At 45.6% G+C, this 17582-nt stretch overlaps 1 protein-coding gene across 3 annotated transcripts in view; it reads left to right on the top strand.

The window, feature by feature from the left end:
• The first annotated feature begins 4507 nt into the window (after positions 1-4507).
• The window catches only part of zdhhc7 (zinc finger DHHC-type palmitoyltransferase 7), a 63448-nt gene continuing 50373 nt past the window's right edge, over positions 4508-17582 (top strand). For all 3 annotated transcript variants that reach the window (XM_055648912.1, XM_055648911.1, XM_055648913.1), the window contains exon 1: positions 4508-4678. The gene's annotated coding sequence lies outside the window, so the exon portion shown is untranslated. The remainder of the gene's footprint in view (positions 4679-17582) is intronic.

Below are 17582 nucleotides of genomic sequence, written 5' to 3' on the forward strand. Positions count from 1 at the left end.
AAATTAAACAATGTCATAGATTAACAACATTCCTTTTTATTTTGGTTTGTTTTCATCTGCAGTGTTCTGTATCACGCTTTTTGCTCTCTATTCTTTATTATTCTTGATCTTCATCGATTTACATCTCCTCCAGCCAGATAAGCTTTGCATTCAGTGCTCCAGCTCAACAAGGTTGTGCTGGAGCACTGAATGCAATTGTGAAACTAGAACCAACAGAATACTTCTCCTGATAAAAAGTTTGAAGTAGGCTTTGGTCATAACCATTAACTTGTTTTGTCAGAAAGGCAGATGCAAGAACCCAAGTAGCTTGCTCGATCCAGGCACCGTTCCTTGTTTCAGCATGTCATCATTCAAGTGGCAGGCGGCAAGGACATCCATATGATGGATGCCATGATGATATAACCAATGGCTATTGAATTAACCACACCCTAATCTGCTTTTTATTATCTCTATTATTTTTGCCCCTAAAGACCAGCAGCAATAGAAACAAAATTCTCAGATCCCACAAAAATTGCTCTCTTCATAGTGTCTCAAAGACAACTCAGCGACCACCATCCAAGAGGAGCTGGATTGTTCTGAAGTCCACCATATTATCACCTGTGAAAGACTCCCGACCTCTCCACTAAATATCAGGATTGGTTTAATGAAAATGATCAGATCTGGGAGCTAAATAATTGCAGAGAGGCACTTCAGTCACAAATTCATATCCTCATCTCCCATATCAGGGAGAAAAAGAGTAGTCAGGAACATACGAGTTGCCATAACTGGGACTATCTTCAAGAAAGGAGATAAATACAATTTACAGAAGGGCTCTCCCTCCTGCCTGCCATGTTGCTTCCTCAGCCACCTCCTTATACCAACGGGAGGTTTGGTCCCCCAATCAGTTTTGGAACATCCTATCTAAAGCCACAATGGATATGATCTTCACCAGGTCTAAAACTCCAAAAGAAGTGTAAGAAACAACACCGACCATTATATATAGCCTTGTATGCCCTCACAAAATCTTTGACTCCAATTGAGTGTGGAGCCTCATTTCCAAATTTGACTCCTCGCAGAATTTTGTTGTTCCCTTATGTTCCTGTATGCTGATTTGGAGGCTTTTAGCTAATGGATCCATAACAGACCTAATCTGAGAAGAGACGTATGACAATTGAGGCTGAAAATAAACTGCTGGAGGACTCCAGCAGGTGCAGCAGCATCTGTGGAGGGAAATTGAAATGTTCAGCAGTTTTATTTTTTTGTTGAAGATTCCAGTATCTACAGTTTCTTGCATCAACAATCAAGGCTTCATCATCTCCTAGAAACCTTCTTTCAATCTTTTCCTCTGCATGTTGCACCTCACTTCCAACAAATTTCCCACTGAAATGCAACAAATCTCCAGGACCAAAGAGAAACTGTTCAACCCACTTCACCTCCACTCCATAAGAGCATGAGACAGAGGAGCGGAAGCAGGACATTCAGCCCATCAAGTCCACTCCACCATACTATGGATCTATTTTCCTTCCCCATTCTCCCCACCCTTCCTATTCAAAGACCTATCAATCCCTGCCAAAACCAGGATACTCCAACTTCAGTACTGCAGTATGCTGACAATACCTGCATACACAAATATCCAGAGGTTGAAATCTAAATGTTAATTTTGTTCAACCAAGGCACACCAAAGCATTGAGTCTTACTCCTGCCATCTGAGCACACACTACTAACCAGTGCCTTAAGGGCCTCTCCCACTTGCGCAACTTTCAGCAAACTGTCTGAGACCTTCAAGCTGAAGGTACTCGTAGTCTTCAACATGGTCGAAGTGAGGTCGAAGAAGATCGAAGGAGATCGTCTTCACTCTCCTCTATTCTGTGTCCAAATTTCCCGAAGCTAGTCTTCAACATAGTCGAAGGAGGTCTTCTACAGTGGAAGTGGCTGTGCTGTGAAATGGCTGCGGCTCGCCTGCAGTCCGTTTGTTTTTACTTTTCTGTTCCCCCAGCCCGAGGGTAACAGCGCTCCCGTCGGGGCGGCCCAGCCCGAGGGTGGAATGGCACTCACGTGAGGGCGATCCGGCTCGGGGCTGGAACGGTGCTCCAGTGGCTGAGACGGCGTTCTGGCGGCGGTGACCTGAGTCCAGGGTTCAGCCGCTGCATCCGCTGGACTGGAGGGCGGCAGTTCCGACCACCCCGGGCCGCGGTGGTTGAGCCGGCCCGTTCGCGGAGCTCGGTAAGCCACGGGACTGATTTTGCCATCGCCCGGTGGGGTATCGCCTCAGCGCAGAGGGAGAAGAGGAGGGAAGAGACTGCAGCCGTAAGATTTTTGCCTCCATCACAGTGAGGAGGTGCTTGGTGGACTCACTGTGGTGGATGTTAATTTGTGTTTACTTGTGTTTATTATTGTATTATTATATGTATGACTGCAGGCACGAAATTTCGTTCAGACCGAAAGGTCTGAATGACAATAAAGGAAATTCAATTTAATACATAGTCGAAGGAGGTCTTCAACATGACACTTTTTCAAACTCTCCTAAACTCACCAATTAGGTCGCTACAGTGGGATTGTCCCGCTTGGGCGACCTAATCTGCAAGTTTAGAAGAGCGTTTTAGACCTTCAAACTCGCAGCATGGTCGACACGTGGTCCTAGGAGGTCCTATGAAGTCGCTGGAACTCACCTTCATGCTCGAGGGAAGTTTCCGAATACTCGTGGCCTCAGCTAGGTCGCGGATTTTTTTTTAGCATGTTGAAGAATGTTCTGCGAGTAAAATTTGGTTCTTTTGAACTCGTTGTGCAGTGGAGTGGGGTCGCTATTTAGTTACTCCTGCACCTGATTTCTATCTTTTCCCTCTCCCATCCATCCCTCTCTCCCCCACCCCCCTTCACTCTCTACTCCACCCCCTTCCCTCTCCCCCCCCCCCTTCCCCTACCCCTCTGTCCCTCTTCCACCACTCCCCCTACCCCTCCCTCCCCCATCTTCCACCTCTCCCTCCACCACCCATCTCTCTCTCCCCCTCCCCCCCCCTCCCCTCTCTCTCCCCCCCACCCCTTCCCCCTACCCCTCTGACCCTCCCCACTCTTTCCCCCTCCCCTCTCCCCCCACCACTCTTCCCCTCCCTCCACATTCTTCCCCCTCTCTCCCCTACCTACCCTCCCCCCCTCCTCATCCCCCCCCCACCTCTCTCCCCTCCCCATCTCTCTCTCCTCCCCCTCTCTCCACCCTCTCCCTCTCCTCCCCCTCCCCTCCCTCTCTCCCCACTCACCCTCCCTCTCCCCACCCCATCTCCTCCTCCCCTCCCTCCACCCCTCCCCTCCTCCACCCTCCCCCCTCCCCCACACCTCCCTCCCCCCTCCCCCCATCCCTCTCTCCTCCCCCACCCTTCTCTGCTCTCCCTCTCCTCACCCCTCTCTGCTCTCACTCTCCTCCCCCAGGGGCAAACGCCGTTGGGGAAACAGACCCCAAAGGGTCTGCACTTGGTCTAGTGCTTCTTAAAAGTGTCTCCACTCACTCGCCCTCAACACCCCCCCCACCCCCCCCCCCCCCCCACCCCCCCCCCCCCCCACCCCCCCCCCTCTTTCCCACCCCCCCCCCCCCCCCCCCCCCGCTTCTCCCCCCCCCCACAGCGTTCTCTAAAGGACTTACCGTTACTGTGCAGCCGTTTTACCTTCCTCTTCATCGCGGGTGTGAATTTCAGACAGCGCTCCCCCGCTTTCCCTGGCCCCCGCCTTTGCGATGTGTTATGTGTGTGTGTGTACGGTCGGTCGATCCAGCTCGCGGTTTCAACGCGGATGGTCGATCCAGCTCAAGGCTTTCCAGGTGAGTGCCCTCGGGCTTAAAGGTTGAAGACACTCTTCTTAACTCGCGGATTAGGTCGCCCAAGTGGAACAGCCCCTTTACCAGTGACCACCTATGACCCCTTGTCGACCATGCTGCAAGATAGTGGCGAGCGCAAACTCCCCTAAACTCGCAAATAAGGTCGCCATAGTGGGACAGGCCCTTGAGATACCACACCTTCTACTTATAAAGATCTATAATAAGATATTGGAAAGCATGGACTCCTACCCACATCTCAGGAGCATTGATCCACAAAAGGCACATACCGATAGTGCAATTCACCATCGCCTTTGATGTACCAGCAGAGCCTTTGCCCGCTAGGCAGTGTTTGGAGTTTGATGCAATGATCTTTTGGTGATAGAAGACTCCCTAAATCTTCGCTCTTTTGCAGTCAGTATCTCAACGTGTACAACTCAGACATCCCAATTGCCTTTCTTACTTTTATCCCTACCATTGAATCTTCCGTCATGTATGGAAGTTCAATTGCCACGACAACAGCTGGTCGCAGCCAACTTCTTCTGATGGACCTGACCCGGCCTCGAGTCTTGGACCTCAACCGACTCTCTCGCTCCATGTTTCCGAGTGCGCCCGAGTCCTCCCGACTCCCGCCTGCCTTCGGCTTCCTCGCCGAGTCCAGCCCGAGCCCCGTCCGAGGGCGGCCGAAAGTTCCCGAAGGCGTTGCGGAAGTGCGGCGCTCGGGCGCGTGTTCGGGGCTCGGTCGCTGTGGCAGAGCGGAGTTTCCTGACACTGGGAGGCGGGCAGGCAGGGGGGAAATACAACAAAAATGGGAAACTCTTGTCGAAAGCGGCTGCGTTTCTTTTAACCGTGTTCCCCCCTCACCCCCTTCGCTGTCCCCGCATCTCAAACTGATGGGTATGTATAGTGTTTTATGTTGTTTGATTTAAGAAAGCTCTGTTTTAATTGCCATTGCCCTGTCCGGCCTCACAAAATCTCAATCAGGTTTAGGCCACTGTCCCTCTTTAAAAACAGACAAAGTTTAAATGTAACCAATCTTTAAGTCTCTTTTCGTACCCTGAGCATGCGTTGTAGAACTAAGCAAATTCTTCTGTGCAATTATAATTTATTATGGGTTTTATTGTATTATAATAATAATAATCTCACAGTCTATCTCAACCTCATTGCAGCAATCCTCCCTGCTTGCATTTACCCCTTTTTAAAAAAAATAAAAGGCACGGTTGGATTCTTAATAGTAATACTACATCCAATACTGGATGTTATGTTTACTTAGAATTCACAGATCTTTGCAGAAAAGCTGACTACATGCATATTTGAATTCGGTAACAGATTGCAATATTTTCAGGTGTTTACACTGAAGATATGATAACCTGTAATTTTCAGATTTTGCATTGCCAGAAACAGTGATTTGCAATATGAAGATTTTATATTTTTGGCATATTTTGATTACTTGTATCTGCTAAGAAAATCAAATATTGTAAATGAAGACATTAATATTTAAGGATATTATTGCGATAAATATAGATTTTAAGTAGCATTTATATTTGATTGTATTCTAGCAAACCTATATAGTTTATTTCTACAATCAACCATCAACTATATGCAGTAACAATCTACAAAACAGTAATTCAATAGATTTAATGAACATCGATTAATTGTCAGTCATGCTAATTGCTAACTTTTTCCACATTACCTGGCAAAGTAGAAGTAATTTATTATTATCATTCAATATCAGTTGATCTGGCTTTTTGGTTTGCTGTCAATGTACAATGTAGATGACACTTGAGAAGGTTATATTTTTTCAGGTGATGTGCTTAAAGCAGGAATAAGCATTCATAAACAGGCTTAAAAATTGACTTCAATAAGCAATAAAGAAGAGATATTTGAATCAGTGTGAATAGATATGAACAGTGACTTTTACTACACAGACTTGAAACAATTTCAGTTATCTCACAATCCTCTTGGCATGTAGTTCTGTTTTCTTGGCTTCACCCCTTAATATCTCCAATTTGAAATAGTTGTTAATTATTGAGTAATTGCAAATTATTGTTAAAACTTCACTGCATCTAAATCAAATTCTGTCGTTGAATACCACATTTTCCTCAGAAATTGATGGGATTACTTTTTTTTAATGTACCTTAACACCACTTGGCGATCATGCACTTGATCAACTTGTACAGTATGGCTCTGCCAGTCATTTAGTTTTTGATCATGTAAAGAGAAAATGCTTTAGTCTTTTGGAAAATAAACCAATTGCACAATCATACTAGGGAAATATTTCTCAAAATAATTTTCCTGGTACTTATTTTGAGGGCCAATCTATTGAAACCAGCTATTCATTAATGATGATGGACCTTTTAGTGTGATCACTTTTTGTACCCAAGTTCTGCATCCCTGATATTTAACGACCAAACGCCAGTAATGGTGATGTTCACGCGTACAATTTGTTTCTGGTGAGGTTTGGGTGACAAAGTACAAAAAGTAGCTAGTGTGATTACTTCACTCAGGGACTTGTGTCCGATTGCCTAGGGTGTGTTTGACAATACACTGTAGATGTATAGAACTCTGCCATTAACTGCAGGAGGGACATGCAAGACTCTTTCGGTAAAACTCAGTTTCAGCCTTTAATATTATTAAAAGCTATTGTTTTCTGTGATATAATTGCCAGTTGTGATTTGAATATCTCACCAGAAATACATTTTGGGTGTTATTATTCCCATTGCTGGCATTTGGGCATGTTTGATGCCAGGGATGCTGTACTGGGCTATGGAAAGATATAAGTCCATCAATCTCAATGACCTCTATTAATTCACTTGGGATCATGCTCAAAATTAGTTGGTGCAAATGAACCAAGCCATGAAGATTCTTCTGATTGTGATCAGTAATTCTGGTATAAATCGTGCCAAGTTCTACTTTTCCTATGTGTTTTCACAAACTATTGACGTATGACAAAATATAAAATGTGCCATGAGCCAATAATATTTTGCACCAGAAGTTTAAAAAAATTGTAATTTGCTTAAAATTATGGCATGGTGGTGCAAGCGGTAGAGTTGCTAAGTCCTAGGTTCTATCCTGACTGTGGGTGCTGTCTATATGGAGTTTGTATGTTCTCCCCGTGACCTGTGTGGGGTTTCCCCAGGAGCTCCGGTTTCCTCTCACAATCCAGACGTACATGTTTGTAGGTTAATTGGCTTGGTTAAATTGTAAATTGTCCCTGGTGTGGAATAGTGTTAATGTGCAAGGATCGCTGGTCGGTTCGGACTCAGTGGGCTGACGGGCCTGTTTCTTTAAACTAATCAAAAACAATTATTCAGATTTTGCTTGGGGGTGCTTCGTAAAGCTTGAATACTGTTATTGACTGGTAAAAGCAGTGTAAATACCAGTCTAAATTCAATCCCCTAAGAAATAACTAAATATATTTATTTTTGAAAAAAATAACCATATTTATTTAAAGTGTCAGTCGTCAATTTCTTATTATATTAAATGAATCATTCAAAACACTTAAAAAGGACTCCATTAGTGCCCTTCCCACACCATTCGCAATGGCTTATTTACAGTAAATTACAAATTGGAGTACAGTATTTAACTGTACCATGTACTGCAAGGACCCAAGGATGGGCTTCTTTCATGCTTTTTATAGTCAAAATTGTTTAATGGCATATGTTCCATCAATAGGACAATGAGAATCTTACTTCCTGCAGCTTAACAGGCCCGTTAAGTTCCTGCATCCCAGGGTACTTAAGGAAGTGGCTCTAGAAATCGTGGCTGCATTGGTGATAAGTTTCCAATGTTCTATAGACTCAGGATCAGTTCCTGTAGATTGGAGGGTAGCTAATGTTATCCCACTTTTTAAGAAAGGTGGGAGAGAGAAAACAGGGAATTATAGACCAGTTAGCCTGACATCGGTGGTGGGGAAGATGCTGGAGTCAATTATAAAAGATGAGACAGCCGAACATTTGGATAGCAGTAACAGGATCGGTCCGAGTCAGCATGGATTTACGAAGGGGAAATCATGCTTGACTAATCTTCTGGAATTTTTTGAAGATGTAACTAGGAAAATGGACAAAGGAGAGCCAGTGGATGTAATGTACCTGGACTTTCAGAAAGCATTTGAAAAGGTCCCACATAGGAGATTAGTGGGCAAAATTAGGGCACATGGTATTGGGGATAGAGTGCTGACATGGATAGAGAAGTGGTTGGCAGGCAGGAAACAAAGAGTAGGGATTAACGGGTCCCTTTCAGAATGGCAGGCAGTGACTAATGGGGTACCGCAAGGCTCGGTGCTGGGACCGCAGCTACACATCGTTGATTTGGATAAAGGGATTCAAAGTAACATTAGCAAATTTGCAGATGACACAAAGCTTAGTGGCAGTGTGAACTGTGAGGAGGATACTATGAGAATGCAGGGTGACTTGGACAGGTTGAGGGAATGGGCAGATGCATGGCAGATTAAGATTAATGCAGATAAATGTGAGGTTATCCACTTTGGTAGCAAAAACAGGAAGGCAGATTACTAGCTAAATGGCATCAAGTTGGGAAAAGGGGAAGTGCAATGGGATCTGGGGGTCCTTGTACATCAGTCTATGAAAGTAAGCATGCAGGTACAGCAGGCAGTGAAGAAAGCGAATGGCATGTTGGCCTTTATAACAAGAGAAATCGAATATAGGAGCAAGGAGGTCCTTCTGCAGTTGTACAGAGCCCTAGTGAGACCACACCTGGAGTATTGTGTGCAGTTTTAGTCCCCTAATTTGAGGAAGGACATTCTTGCTATCGAAGGAGTGCAGCGTAGGTTTACAAGGTTTATTCCCGGGATGACGGGACTGTCATATGCTGAGAGAATGGAGCAGCTGGGCTTGTACACTCTGGAGTTTAGAAGGATGAGAGGAGATCTCATTGAAACATATAAGATTGTTAAGGGCTTGCACACGCTAGAGGCATGAAACATGTTCCCGATGTTGGGGGAGTCCAGAACCAGGGGCCACAGTTTAAGAATAAGGAGTAAGCCATTTAGAAAGGAGCGAGGAAACACTTTTTCTCACAGAGAGTGGTGAGTCTGTGGATTTCTCTGCCTCAGAGGGCGGTGGAGGCAGGTTCTCTGCATGCTTTCAAGAGAGAGCTAGATAGGGCTCTTAAAAATAGCGGTCAGGGGATATGGGGAGAAGGCAGGAACGGGGTACTGATTGGGGATGATCAGCCATGATCACATTGAGTGGCGGTGCCGGCTCGAAGGGCCGAATGGCCTACTCCTGCACCTATTGTCTATTGTGTAGGTAAGAACTGCAGATTATGGTTTAAATCAAAGGTAGACACAAAATGCTGGAGTAAATCAGTGGGACAGGCAGCATTTCTGGGGAGAAGGAATGGGTGATATTTCAGATCGAGACCCTTCTTCAGACTGATGTTAGGGGAATGGGTGGGACAGAGATAGAATGTAGTCGGAGACAGTAAGATGGGTGGGGGAAGGGAAAGCAAGGGCTTCTTGAAGTTAGAGAAGTCAATGTTCATACCGAAGGTACATAAAATGCTGGAGTAACTCAGCGGACTGGCAGCATCTCTAAAAAGAAGGAATGGGTCATGTTTTGTGTCGAGACCCTTCTTCAGACTGAAGAAGTGCCCATCCCTTCTCTCCAGAGATGCTGCCTGTCCCGCTGAGTTACTCGAGCATTTTGTGTCTACCTCTAATTTAAACCAGCATGTCCAGTTCTTTCTCACACTTAATGTTCATACCGCTGGAGTGTAAGTTACCCAGGCGAAATATAAGGTGCAGTTGCCCCAATTTGTGCTGGGCCTCACTCTCACAATGGAGGAGTCCCGGGACAGAAAGGTCAGATTGGGAATGGGAGGGAGAGGTAAAGTGCGGAGCAACCTTGAGATCAGGTAGGTTAAGGCAGACTGAGAGGAGGTGTTCAGCGAAACAATCACCAAGCTTGCGCTTGGTCTCCGATTTACAGGAGTTGACACATGGAACAGCGGATACAGTAGTTGTGGTTGGAGGAGGTTCAAGTGAAACTCTGCCTCGCCTGAAAAGACTTGGGGTCCTTGGATGGAGTCGAGGAGGGAGGTAAAGGGACAGGTGTTGCATCTCCTGTGGTCGCAGGCAAAAGTACCTGGGGAGGGGGTGTTTAGGGTGGGAAGGAACGAGTTGACCAGGGAGTTGCGGAGGAAACGGTCTCTGCAGAAAGCAGAAAGGGGTGGAGATGGGAACAAGTGGCCAGTAGTGGAATTCCGTTGGAGGTGGCAAAAACTTTGGAGGATTATACGCTGTATGCGACGGCTGATGCGGTGGAGGGCGAGGACAAGGGGGACTCTGGCCTTGTTATGAATGGGGGCGAGGGGGAGCAAGAGCAGAGCTGCAGGATATCGGGGAGACCCTAATGCGAGCCTCATCTGTAATCGAAGAGGGGAAGCCCCCGTTCCCTAAAGAATGAGGACATCTTCGATGACCCGGTATGGAAAACCTCATCCTGGGCACAGATGCGGCATAGACAGAGGAATTGGGAGTATGGGAAAAGTCTTTACTGGAAGCAGGGTGGGAAGATGTGTAATCTAGATAGCGATGGAAGTCAGTGGGTTTGTATTAGATGTCAGTCAATTGTTTCCTGTGTTGGGGACAGTGAGATCTAGAAATGGGAGGGAGATGTCGGAGATGGTCCAAGTGAATTTGAGTGCAGGTTGAAAATTAGTCATGAAGTTGATGAAGTCAGTGAGTTCTGCATAGGTGCAGGAGGTAGCAATGTAGCTGAGGTAGAGTTCTGGGATTGAGGCCGGTGTACGCTTGGAACAGTGATTGTTCGATGTGCCCTCCAAAGAAGCAGGCATAGCTGGGGGTGCCCATATCTACGCCTTGGATTTGGAGGAATTGGGAGGAGTCAAAGGAGAAGTTGTTAAGGGTAAGGACCAGCTCTGCTAGGCAGAGGAGAGTGTGGTGTTAATATTGGCTAAATAAAATATGTCACAAAATGGAGGATCTTTGTATTTGCAGGGCCTGTTTGGCCTCTTTCTGTGAAAGTTGCAAGGAGTCTGGACCCTAGATGGAAGTTGAGAATAAGGCGAGGTCCAGATGTCCTTCCTTTTGTTAATATGTATGAGGGTTTTGCGGAAGAGCTGAGCAGGTCTGCAAATGCATGATTAGGATTCGTTATAGAGGGGGGTGTATAAAGGTACTAGAGTAAGTCCCATGTTCACACGGGAGGGCTGTTCCTGCACGCAAAATTCCACCTCTCCACCAATTCCAATATTGGTGGCCATTGGGGGGCTTTCTGGAGCGCTAGTTTGGGTGTTGTGGGCTGAAGGGACTGGTTTCCAGAGAGCTAATATGGACATTGTGGGCCAAATGGATTTTTGGGGTGGCAGCTCAGTCACTCAAGCCTGATGTGCTGGCAGCTCACTTACGACTGGTAGGCTGGCAGTTGACTCACGGCTATTCCTTGAAATTCCATTTCAAGCAGGGTGCAAGTCCACCAAATTCAAATGCAGTTTCCTACCATTTCAAGCAGGGTGCAAGGCCACCAAATTCAAGTGCAGTTTCATACCACTTCAAGCAGGGTCCAAGTCCACCAAACTCAAGTGCAGTTCCATACCACTTCAAGCAGGGTGCAAGGCCACCACATTCAAATGCAGTTTCATACCATTTCAAGCAGGGTGAAACCACCATAAAACTACACTAAACACCACACTCACAGTTCTTTCTTTTCTTTTTTCTTTCTTTATTCAATTTAGTCATTATCTCATAAGAGACAACAAAATGGATTTTCCTTACAGTCAAGTAACATAAAAATAAATAATAAATAAATAAACATCTATTTTTTTTAAAACACAAACACAGAAGTCCAAGACACAACATAACCCCACGGCGGCACCAAAGTTAGGAAGGTACCATAGTCCAGCCATCCTCCCCACCGATCTTCCCAGATGTTCACCCGTGGTCGGGGCCTCCCGAGCACCCGCAGTCGCCTCCATGGGCGGCCCGATGCTCAGACCCTCTCGCCGGGAACGATGAAACCCCGACAGAGAACATCCTCAGCGACCTGGACCTCCAGATCAGCCACCTCCCACCGGAGTCCGTGGCTCCCGAAGTCCACAGGCCGAGCCGGACGGAGTCGCAGGACTCCGCGATTTTGGTCAGCGCCGCCCGAGTTGGGAGCTCCGCGAACCACAGCTCCGCGATGTCGGTGCAGCAGGCCCAGCACTCCGGAGCTCCAAACGGCGATCCCCGGTAAGGCATCGCCCCCCCACCCCCCCCACGATGTATCCAGCGCTGCGCCGCCGCTGCTGGAGCTCTGGTCGGTCCCGGCAGGAAAGGCCGCGCCAATCCAGTAGGTAGGCCGCGGGGGGGCGAGGATGCGACTCGAATAATAGTTGTATCCTCTCCAGGAAGCGACTGAAGGACGGTATCCCCCTTACGGTACCCTCTTCCCCCGCATCAAGACATTTAAAAAAAACACAAAAAACGCTCTTGAAACATAACAAAAAGATACCGGACTGAAGGCGGAGGCAGCTAGCAACAGCGCCACTGGATGTCCAATTCAGTAGACATTCAGTGTGTTCAGCTGATTCACAGCTCATACAGTCATGACCTCTCCTCCCCCATCTTGCAGAGACTGGGCCACACCCACACTTCCGGGTTTTATAATCTCTCCCCCTCCCACCGGAAGGGGCGTGGCCTTCATGTCGTGATTTGACAGGAGAGAGATTCTCAACATTTTTTAAACACTAATAATACTTTTATTTTTCATTGATGGGAAGAATTCTCTGCACCTGATGAGTGGAGGGGGACTGAGTAAGATGGCCAAAAATCACAGCCGTAAGTGGTAGCGTTTTATCTAAAATCAATATACAGTGCAAACAGGAATTTCTCAAGTTTAGACTTTTAATCATTTGCCATTTCAAACCAACCACCACCAACCATTTGCTGTGCTTTATTTCAAACCAACCACCACCAACCATTTGCTGTGCTTTATTTCAAACCAACCACCACCAACCATTTGCTGTGCTTTATTTCAAACCAACCGCCACCAACCATTTGCTGTGCTTTGGGCATGTTGGATGCCAGGGATGCTTCTCTCACTTCCCCCATCTTGCAGAGACTGTCTGAGACACTCAACACTTCCGGGTTTTATAGACCCTGCGGAAGGGGCGTGGCCTTCAGGAGAGAGAATCTCAACATTTTTTAAACACTAATAACACTTTTATGTTTCATCTATGGGAAAAATCCTCATGTCCTGCGCAGCAGAGGGGGACTCTGAGTAAGTTGGCCAAAATTCACAGCCGTAAGTGGCAGCGATTTTACTAAAATCAATATACAGAACAACAGGAAGTGGTCAAGATCAGACTTTTAATAATATAGATTGTTAATTATGTTGCAGAGTGTTTGTGCTGTTATCTGATGATTGATTAACGTGTGAAGCCTTGTTCAAATTGTTTATACAACCTGGGGGAAATGTTTCTTACTTTAGTTAACTGTCTTCCATCTAGAAGCGTCTGTGGAAACAATATTTATGAGGTATTTTGTGATTGGGTTAGGGAATTGTCAATAACTATAATATGATCGATATTTGTGATTGGCTTGTAGGGGCTGCCTCCCCATGTAGTTTTGCGCCACAGGTCTGATGCCCTATAAAAGAATGAACCCCACATGGATCAGAGCCGATCTTCCGGGAGAGCACTTGGGACCGTGCTGGCTTGCTGGAGGTGTCTGCTCGCACGAGGCTGAAGGGCTTGGACGGGTAGAGACAAGGATCGGACCCGCGGTGGTTTGGTATTGTATAGGAAGTTTGTTTGTGCTTGGGAAGAATAAAGAATAGTTGATCCAGTGCTTGACTCAGTGTTTTATTGAACTAAACATAGAAACATAGAAAATAGGTGCAGGAGTAGGCCATTCGCCCTTCGAGCCTGCACCGCCATTCAATATGATCATGGCTGATCATCCAACTCAGTATCCTGTACATGCCTTCTCTCCATACCCCCTGATCCCTTTAGCCACAAGAGCCACATCTAACTCCCTCTTAAATATAGCCAATGAACTGGCCTCAACTACCTTCTGTGGCAGAGAATTCCAGAGATTCACCACTCTCTATGTGAAAAATGTTTTCCTCATCTCGGTCCTAAAAGATTTCCCCCTTATCCTTAAACTGTGACCCCTTGTTCTGGACTTCCCCAACATCGGGAACAATCTTCCTGCATCTTGCCTGTTCAACCCCTTAAGAATTTTGTAAGTTTCTATAAGATCCCCCCCTCAATCTTCTAAATTCTAGCGAGTACTAACCGAGTCTATCCAGTCTTTCTTCTTATGAAAGTCCTGACATCCCAGGAATCAGTCTGGTGAACCTTCTCTGTACTCCCTCTATGGCAAGAATGTTCCTCGGATTAGGAGACCAAAACTGTACGCAATACTCCAGGTGTGGTCTCACCAAGACCCTGTACAACTGCAGTAGAACCTCCCTGCTCCTATACTCAAATCATTTTGCTAAGGGGATAAGCTGTAGGAGCATAATTACATTAGTAGACGGAAATTGGCTGATTCTGTGGCCGAGGAAGAAACGGAGGGTTTTGAGACTTTCCTCGTGGGGGATGGAGGTGTAGAGTGACTGGACATCCATCCATAGTAAAAATGAGAGAGTGGGTGCCTGGAAAACGGAAGTCATTGAAGAGACGAAGAGTGTGTGAGGTGTCTTGGACATAGGTAGGGAGGTATTAGACCAGGGGTGGATAGGCTGGAGTCGAGTTATGTGGAAATTAATTCAGTGGGACAAGAACAAGTGGAAACAATGGGTCTGCCAGGATAGTTCTGTTTGTGGATTTGAGGGCGAAGATAAAATTGGACCGTGCGAGGCTAGGGAACGATAAGGTTGGAGGCTTTAGAGGGCAGAGAGCCGAAAGTAACTAAATCAGAAATGGTGTGTGATATTAAGGTCTGGTGCTCGTCTGTGGGATCATGGTCCAAGGATAGGTATAAGGAGTTATCTGAGAGTTGTTGCCTGGCCTCAGCCCGGTAGCAAACTACCACAACATCTCCCTTGTCAGCGGGTTTGATTATCAAGTCGGGGTTTCTGCAGAGTCTGCGGAGAGCTGTACGTTCAGGGGGGATCGTTTCGAGTAAGTTTAGTGGAAAAGTTGAGGCGGTTGATGTCCCGCCAGCAGTTGGAAATTAAAAGGTCTAAATAATGGGCCTGTCCCATTTGGGTGACTCTTTACGCGACTGCCAGGGACTAGTTTTAATGGAATTCACCTACGACACCTGGCAACAACCTACTACCCCCTATGACAACCTATGACAACAACTACATCAATCTACGACAGTAAAAATTGTTGCCACTGTTGCCGAAAATCAAGAGCCTGATGCTTGCTCAGAAGAAGCTGTACTTGAACCTGGTGGTCATGGTTTTCAGGCTCCTGTATCTTCTTGGGTGTGGGTCTTTGAAGATGTTGGCTGCGTTTTTGAGGCAGCACTTTCAGTAGGTACCTTTGATGGTGGAGAGGTCATTACCTATGATGGACAGGCAATCTCTGCTCCCTTTTGTAGTTGTCTTTATTCCTGTGTGTTGGAGTTGCTGAACCATGCTTCAAATTTAATTGGTTAGTTATTATTGCCTTGTGAATCTGTGAAGACAAAGAAAAAAGGTTGAGGTTTGCTTTGTTGAATCTGTCACTCACAAGTGCACCCTTGCCTGAAGCTAGAAGCTAGAAAAAGGCGCTGTTCAATTGGATTCTCCCAGTGGTAAAGGGAATATAATGTGCTGAGTTATTGAAGTACTTTTTTTTTAATAGTCCATTGTTGCTTCAGTGTAGTTTTACATTTGTTAGTATGGTCAAATCGAAAATAATCCTTATGTTCCTATTTTAACTATCAGGTAGCTTTAAACTACCCAACAAATTTGATCATAGTTCTGCAAATTATGATCTAACCAAAGGGTTCAGATAATGTTTTAAAACCATAAAATGGTGCTTGTGATTTTTTTTCTTTTAACCTGCACATCAACCTCAAACCCAAATGATATGTTAACTCTTGACATTTTATTAAATAGCCTTTGAATAAGACTCAATTAAATATTTTTGTACATCGCCCACACCTGAGAGCCACTTTTACAGATGTTGCTTCAAAATCCACCTCGGGTTTTTATTTCCCTTAGTCCCTTAGTAAATCTAAACTGGCAAATCGATTGAAGTGAACAAGGTAAAAATAAGTTAAAAAAATCTTTCCTGCTACAGATTCAAAACATTTGACAGATCATTGAAGCAAATAAAATGCTTCCAGAGCTGTGATTGTTTTGTGTGCCCATCTATGATTATGAGCTGGCGTTATTGATGCAAGTATAAAAACAGAGAGGTCACTCTGCATTGACCTAGGCATTGCATTGCATTTGGATGTAGCACGGTCACTGTTAGCTCATTTGGTTTTGCTTAAATTCTCTCTGAACATCTGGGGATTTGTTTCAGAGATGCAGCCTGGAAACGGGCCCACCTAGTCCACGTTGACCAATGGGCACCTGTTCACTAGCTCTATCCTACACATTAGGGACAATGTGCAGAAGCCAATTAACCTACAAACTTGGAATGGAGAGGAAACTGGAGAACCCAGAGAAAACCCACAGTCACAGAAAAAAAACTCCATATAGTCATCATCGTAGTCAAGATCGATGTAACACCTGTCCCTTTTACCTTCTCCCTTATATTCATTAAAGGACTGCAGCAGCCCTTCGAGGTGAGGCAGAGGTTCACATGTTCCTTATCTAACCCCATCTGCTGCATTCTGTGCTCCCAATGTGGTTTCCTTTATATTGGTGAGACCAAGCTTAGACTAGGCGACTGTTTCACAGAACATTTACGCTCAGAACACCAAGGCTTGTTGGATCTCCTAGTTGCTAAGCATCTTATTCTCCTTTCCCATTCCCACATTGACCTTTCTGCCTGGGCCACCTCCATTGCCAGTGTGAGGCCACCACTACCTGGAAGAGCAGTAACTTGTATTCTGCTTGGGTAGCTTACAAACTAATGGTAAGAACATTAAATTCTCCAATTTTAACCGTCAACCAACTCCCTCGCCCCTCACCCCTATTTTCCGCCTCACTTCCCTGTGTCCCTCCTGGATGTGCACCCATTTCTCCCAAAATCCTGCCCCCAATCCCTTCCTCTGGCTTCACATTCCAAGCCTCTTCTCTCCTTATCTTCTTATCCCATTATTCCATTACATTTTGTCTTTTCATGTTCTGCCTTTATCCAACCATAATCAAATCAAACCCCTCCTTCACATTTATCCACCTATCACTTGCCCCCTCTTCTCTTCCAACTTTATCTCTCCTCTATACAATCCTATAGAAATCTGAAAAAGGATCTTGGCCCGAAATGTGGCCTATCCATATTCTCCAGAGATGCTACCTGATAAATACCTGATAAATAACTCCTTACTCCAGCACTTTGTCTTTATTTTATTGTAAACCAGCAACTGCAGTTCTTTACGTAAGAAAGAACTGCAGAAGCTGGTAAAGGTAGACACAAAATGCTGGAGTAACTGAGCGGGTGGGGCAGCAGCTATTGAGAGAAGGAATGGGCAACGTTTCGGGTCTGCAGTTCCTTATTGCCTACGTTACCATTGTTGTTTTCTTCACCATCAATATCCTGGGGTTACCATTGAACATATTCTTTCATCATGGTGTTTAAATTCTGGAGCTCTTGACGTAACAACATTGTGGGAGTATCTTTGTGAGAAGGAACAAAACCTCTTGAAGTGGATCACTGCAATCTTTTCAAGGGGTGTGAAATGTCATACTTGACAGCGAAGCCAGTATTCCAAGAAATGAATTTT

The sequence above is a fragment of the Leucoraja erinacea genome, chromosome 17, assembly GCF_028641065.1.
Source record: "Leucoraja erinacea ecotype New England chromosome 17, Leri_hhj_1, whole genome shotgun sequence".
Taxonomy (NCBI): Eukaryota; Metazoa; Chordata; class Chondrichthyes; order Rajiformes; family Rajidae; genus Leucoraja; species Leucoraja erinaceus.